A 6,555-nucleotide genomic window follows, 5' to 3' on the forward strand; every position below is an offset into this window, starting at 1 on the left:
GGGGTGGGAGCATTTCTGTGGCTGCCGGGCGGAGGAAGGGGAAGAGGGGGAGAAGTGGGGGCAGCGGGTAGTAAAACCAGTTTGAAGTAAACAGAAAGTTAGGTTTTCCGAGGGGCCAGCAGCGCGGAGAGCAGGCCCAGCGGGCGGCCGGGCAGGCGGATCTGTGCAGTAGAGACTGGAACGCCGCGCCGGCTCAGGGTCGGGGAAGCAGCCTCTAGGTCAGCGAAGGGTAAAGGAAGTCAGATACTGAGTGGCCTCCCCATCCTGGCGTCGAGTGGGAAACCTAGTCCCGATCTAAGGCTGAATCTTCAGGGGTCCTCGTCACCTCAGAACCCACTCAGACACTTCCGGTAAGAAGCCAAGCGCCCCGGCTCGGAACCTGCATCGTTGTGCGCAGGCGCCTTGGGCCTGGAGAAGGCCGCGGACGCCGAGGGAGGGGGCGTGTGAGCCGAAGGGAAGCCTCCTCTGCGCCTGCGCTCTCGGCGGGGCCAGTGGGGCGGGGAAAGAAACCCAGAGCCGGCGTTTGGCACTCCCAGGACTCCCGGCCGGGGTCGCTCTTCACTCTTCAGCTCGACGTCGCGTCTAGTGCGCAAAAAGCTTCTAAGGGGTGTGGGGAGGTAAGAGCCCCCCGCGACCAGTCGTCTAGGCCTTCCCTCTGCCCTGCTGTTCCCACAGAGGGGGCGGGGTGGCCGCTGGACCTGCCGACCTGGGTGCTGGGTCTGGCCCTCCTCCTCCTCTGGGGACAGAGCCTGGGCCCCGACCGACTCCTTTTCCGAATCCCCGGGGGTACCCTGGCCCTCCAATTATCTGTCCTCTCCTGGAGCCTGAAGGGCCAGACCGTACTGGACCGGGAGGGCAATCACGGCGGCTGTTTGCCCGGTTCCACCCTCCTTGGCCGCCCGAGTGGCCGGCGCTCCTGGAGGAGAAACCCCGGCGGGTGGAGGGAGAAGCGCCCTGGCTTCACCGTCCCGTCTGGGGAGGGGCCACGACTGCGGAGGAGACTGTGGTTCTTCAGCAGTGGCAGAGGCTTGGTCCCCGCAGAGGAGTCTCTTCGCTGCCGGTGCCTTCGCACTGCCCATTCCCGCACCCGTGCTTTTCTCTTCGTTAGAGACCAAAAGGATGCAGTAGACGTCTTTCCCGCTGCCTTTCCTTTGGTACTTTTGAGAAACTCCAAAAAGAGGACCTTGTTTTTAACTCAACTAATTTGCACTACCGTGATTGCAAATATTATGTTCCAGACTAAGGATGTTCTTTCTTGTTAGTTTGACTTGCATGGAAACCAGTGCATGCATTTGATAATCAGTTAATCTTTTCAATGTAAAAGAAAGGCACTTTGTTGATTCAATCAGATTCCTCCGTTTATTCACTTGAGCTTGTCATTTCTTGAGTTGGCAGGAGTTTAATGGTTTGATCCAGTAGAACTATATATCATTTTTCGCCTAATTTCTTCCTCTTTTTCTCTCCTGGATATTAAACTGCATGCTTAGTGGGAAAAATTTAAAAAACAGTAAAGAATAAGGAAAAATGATCAGTCATAATTGCACCATGTGATGGTAATCAGTCACTTTTAATATTTTGCCTTTTTCCTTTGAGTCATTTTTCCCCCTGTGCATTTTCTTAATTGAGATGAGATTTTATATCGTTGGATTGTCTGCTTTCCTTGATTTAAATGATATAAGCATTTCCCCATGTTTTAAAAAAGCTTCGTAGAAATGACGTCTTGATTATACATGAGCAAAGTATCTCTTGAAACAGTTAAAGCCAAATTCCCATTAATTATCCCCAATCATAATGTTACATGATAGGATAGTGCCACAGTTGCTTTCATGTTTCACTAAAAAATTATTCACTACAAAATTATGGGGATAATTACACTAAAAAATTATTGAGGACCGGCCGGGCATGGTGGCTCATGCCTGTAATCCTAGCACTTTGGGAGGCCGAGGCAGGTGGATCACGAGGTCAGGAGGTTGAGACCAGCTTGGCCAATATGGTGAAACCCCGTCTCTACTAAAAATACAAAAATTAACTGGGCATGGTGGCGTGCGCCTGTAGTTAGAAGAATCGCTTGAATCCAGGAGGCGGAGGTTGCAGTGAGCTGAGATTGCGCCACTGCACTCCAGCCTGGGCGACAGAGCGAGACTCAGTCTCACACACACAAAACATAAATAAAACTATTGAGAACCAGTACTAGTTTTTGGTTCCTAATGCAGTGTATTTACTATTTTGGAAATTAAAACTGAGAAAACTGAAGTGTTTTACTTATTTATTTAAAAATAAAAGACTCGTATATTAAATACTTTTTGAGTGAAAAATAACTATTTTCTAAAACAAAACTTAAAAGAGGAGTGTGGCATTGTTTTAAATTTTTGCAAATCACTTTAATGTTTGGCTTTATAGAAGACAGCTGGATTTTCATATTTGCTTCTGTTCAGTCTGTTGTGCTATCTGGCTAAGGTTGAAGCATATGAAGAAAAGCCAGCCTTGCACAGATATGTAGTAGGAAAAGGGAAGAGATCTTACAAGCCTGCTGAAAGGATCCCTGGGACATCCAAGGACCCTGAGACCACAGTTTGAGAAAGCTGATTTAACCATTCTTAGACTGATGGGCTGTTCGATTGTTTAAAATTTTGCACTATTACAAACAAACATTGCAACAGTGAAGGTTCTTTGTGATGTTTTCTGGTGTACCAGTGCTAGTATTTTTCTGTAAGTAGAATTGCTAGGTCATAGAGTTTTGCTTTTTTTTTTTTTTTTGTTTGTTAAACACAAACACAAAGTGTGATGCCTGTGTAATTTTCTCTTGTGTACTAATGTTGGTGTTCACATTGTTTCAACTAATGATTTGGTAAAATATCTTTGCATGCTTTTAGTTGTTTTGAGTTATTTTCTCTTTGGGGGCTTGGGGGGAGTCCAGTAAAAGCCAGACAGCTGGCCAGGTGGGGTGGCTCGGCTCATGCCTGTAATCCCAGCACTTTGGGAGGCCAAGGTGGGCGGAACACTGGAGGTCAGGGGTTTGAGACCAGCCTGGCCAACATGGTGAAACCCTGTCTCTAGGTGTGTGCCACCACATCTGGCTAATTTTTCTATTTTTAGTAGAGACAGTAGACAAATAAACTGGGAGATAGTACCAGTTTATTTCTTGTCAGCAGTGTCTGACATGCTTTAAAAAAAAACAACAAACAACACACCCTTACTGACATTGAGTACCTTTATTATTTTAAAAAATGGCTTCAATTTAGTAGGCAATAAATGGTATATGTTCTTATTCTCATTACTTTGATAGTGCACTGAAGATTTTTTGTAATCTTAATAGTTGTCTGCTAATATTATTTGCCCATTTATAGTCTAGCGTCCAAGTGTTTTTCCAACACATTTTTTATCTTCTTAAATATATTGTAAGGATATGTTCTATATGTTTTTTTTTAAGGAAAAGAACAAAATTGTGTTTTCTCTGTTTACAAGAGTACATGCTTATTTTAAAAAAGTAAAAGAGTATGAGACATGTCGTGTAGCCCTGAAATGCTTGCATAATCCCATTCCTAGATTTACAGTATTACTAACATCATTAATGTTTGTTCCTTCATTTTTTTTTACTGTGCCTTTGTTATTTTTTTTTTTTTTACAACTTGTTTGTAAAAATAGGTTTGCACTATGCATAGTTTTGTGATTTGATTTTCTTTCATTTAACATTATATGTTGGATATTTTTCTACAGCAGTACATGTAACTGGGCAAAGTTTATCCTGAGTGGTTTTAGGAACATGAATTGTGATATTTAGTTATCTGATGGCAGGCTCTTGTCCTCTTCTAAATATATTCCCTTCCTAGGTGATCTCATCCATTAAGAGCTGTGTGTTGCCAATTCCCAAATCTTTATCTCAGACTCCTGTCCTGCATTCCAGATTCTTATATTCAGCTGCCTTTTGGATATTTCTCCCAGGATGTTCTCAAGGTACTTCAAACAGTCCAAACGTGAACTCATGTTTTCCCTTAATCCTGCTCCTCTTTGTATTGCCTGTCATGGTCAGTGGCACCACCATCTACCCTAGACACTCATGGTGGAAACCTGGCACTAATCCAGCTTTCTCCCTTGCTTTCAGTCTCCAAAAGTTCTCATTCTTTTGCCACTTTTATTTCATTTTATTATTTTTATTTGAGACAGGATCTCACTGTATTGTCCAGGCTGGTCTCAAATTCCTGGGCTCAAGCTGATCCTCCCACCTCAGGCTCTGGAGTAGCTGGGACCACAGGGGGGCATCACCATGCCTGGCTCATTGTAGCCACCTTTATATCTGTTTCCTTTATTTCTCCACTGCACTGCCTCAGTTCAGGCCTTCACCTCTTCCCTTAACCATTTTAAGTGTCTCCTTACTACTGGTTTTGTTGGTTGTCTGATTAATCTTCCATGTTACTGCCAATTTTTTTTAATCATGAAGAGATTTTTAAAAACCATTTTAGGGCCGGTCGCGGTGGCTCACGCCTGTAATCCCAGCACTTTGGGAGGCCGAAGCGGGTGGATCACGAGGTCAAGAGATCGAGACCATCCTGGTCACCACGGTGAAACCCCGTCTCTACTAAAACTACAAAAAATTAGCTGGGCATGGTGGCGCATGCCTGTAATCCCAGCTACTCAGGAGGCTGAGGCAGGAGAATTGCCTGAACCCAGGAGGCCGAGGTTGCGGTGAGCCGAGATCGCGCCATGGCACTCCAGCCTGGGTAACAAGAGTGAAACTCCATCTCAAAAAAAAAAAAAAACAACCATTTTATTGGAAATATTATGAAGATTTTTTTCTTAAATCTAAAAGTATATAAATAGCCAAGTGAATAAAAATACTACCTAAAATAAGTCACATGTACATATAAATAAACCTATTTAAAAAGGGAGTACTGCTGGGCTCGGTGGCTCACGCCTGTAATCCCAGCACTTTGGGAGGTCGAGGCGGGCGGATCACCTGAGGTCAGAAGTTGGAGACCAGCCTGACCAACATGGTGAAACCCGGTCTCTAAAAAATAAATAAATAAATAAAAGGGAAAATAAATTAAAAAAGGAGTATATGTTTTATTTCTTTTATGTCTTCTTCTAAATGTGGTAGATTGTTGGCACAGAAAGTACATCTTGATTGAAAGGGAAATGTATGCAACGTGAGATTTCATGTTAAAACATTTGGGTATACCATATTAAATTGTCATACCTTTTACAAATTGTTATATTGTCTTTTTTATATCTTTCTTGGCACCTCAAATAACATAATGCTTAGTAGAGCATTGCTATATAGATAAGAATGTTTTGTAAATAGATGTTATTTAATGAATTCCATAATTTATTTTAAAAAAAATTCTCTGGCTGTTGCTAATAAGAAACTATTTCTAGACCTTTCAGGCTGGGCGCGGTGGCTCACGCCTGTAATCCCAGCACTTTGGGAGGCCAAGGCCGGTGGATCACGAGGTCAAGAGATCGAGACCATCCTGGTCAACATGGTGAAACCCCGTCTCTACTAAAAATACAAAAATTAGCTGGGCTTGGTGGCGCGTGCCTGTAGTCCCAGCTACTAGGGAAGCTGAGGCAGGAGAATTGCCTGAACCCAGGAGACGGAGGTTGCAATGAGCCGAGATCACGCCATTGCACTCCAGCCTGGGTAATAAGAGCGAAACTCCTTCTCAAAAAAAAAAAAAAAAAAAGAAAGAAACTATTTCTAGACCTTTCAGTTTCTGTGCTTTGTTAAATACATCCTATAGTCAGAGTTCTTTTACTACTACTTTTTACTGTTATGTTTATTTTAAATTTAATGTTTATTTTATCAAAGGAATACCTGTACATAAAGAGTTAATTAATACTTCATGGATTATAATGAAAAACTGGCTGGGTGCGGTGGATCACGCCTGTAATCCCAGCACTTTGGGAGGCTGAGGCAGGAGGATCACATCAGCCCAGGAGTTTGAGACCAGTTTGGGCAGCATAGTGTGACTTTGTCTCCACAAAAAATAAACAAAATTAGCTGGGTCATGGTGACACACATCTGTTGTTCCGTTTACTTGGAAGGCTGAGGTTCCTTTGAGGATCGATTGAGCCCAGCACTGTGAGTTGATATCTTGCCACTGCAGTTCAACCTGGGCAACAGAGTAAGACCCTGTCTCAAAAAAGAAAAGTAAAGAAAAACGACAATCTTCTGGCTCAGTCCTTCTCACCCCTGAATCCCACTCTCCAGAAGCAGTCTATTCTCAATCAGTGCTTTCTTTCTGAATCATTGAACAAGAAAAATGATTTGAGCACCTATTTTCTTAATTCTCCCAAGGATGGCACATAGCTAATATGATAGATGCATAGGAGAGAAGCTAGTTTATTACATAAAATAGAAGTGTTAGGGCAATAAAGATTAATTCTCTTGCTGAACCTTAATTGAGAAAGTCTGCTCCAGAGTCAATGACTTAAATACTTTTTTTTTTTTTTCCCATTTGTTTATTTTATTGCATTTTAGGTTTTGGGGTACATGTGAAGAACATGCAAAATTGTTGCATAGGAACACACATGGCAGTGTGATTTGCTGCCTTCCTC

At 43.1% G+C, this 6,555-nt stretch overlaps 1 protein-coding gene across 1 annotated transcript in view; it reads left to right on the forward strand.

Annotated features, from left to right (window-relative positions):
- Nucleotides 1–461: 461 nt before the first annotated feature.
- Nucleotides 462–6,555, forward strand: part of ZFYVE16 (zinc finger FYVE-type containing 16) — a 63,797-nt gene continuing 57,703 nt past the window's right edge. The window contains exons 1-2 of the mRNA XM_037731508.1: nucleotides 462–617; nucleotides 3,831–3,954. The gene's annotated coding sequence lies outside the window, so the exon portion shown is untranslated. The remainder of the gene's footprint in view (nucleotides 618–3,830; nucleotides 3,955–6,555) is intronic.

This window comes from Cebus imitator, unplaced genomic scaffold (assembly GCF_001604975.1).
Source record: "Cebus imitator isolate Cc_AM_T3 unplaced genomic scaffold, Cebus_imitator-1.0 Scaffold16, whole genome shotgun sequence".
Lineage (NCBI taxonomy): Eukaryota > Metazoa > Chordata > Mammalia > Primates > Cebidae > Cebus > Cebus imitator.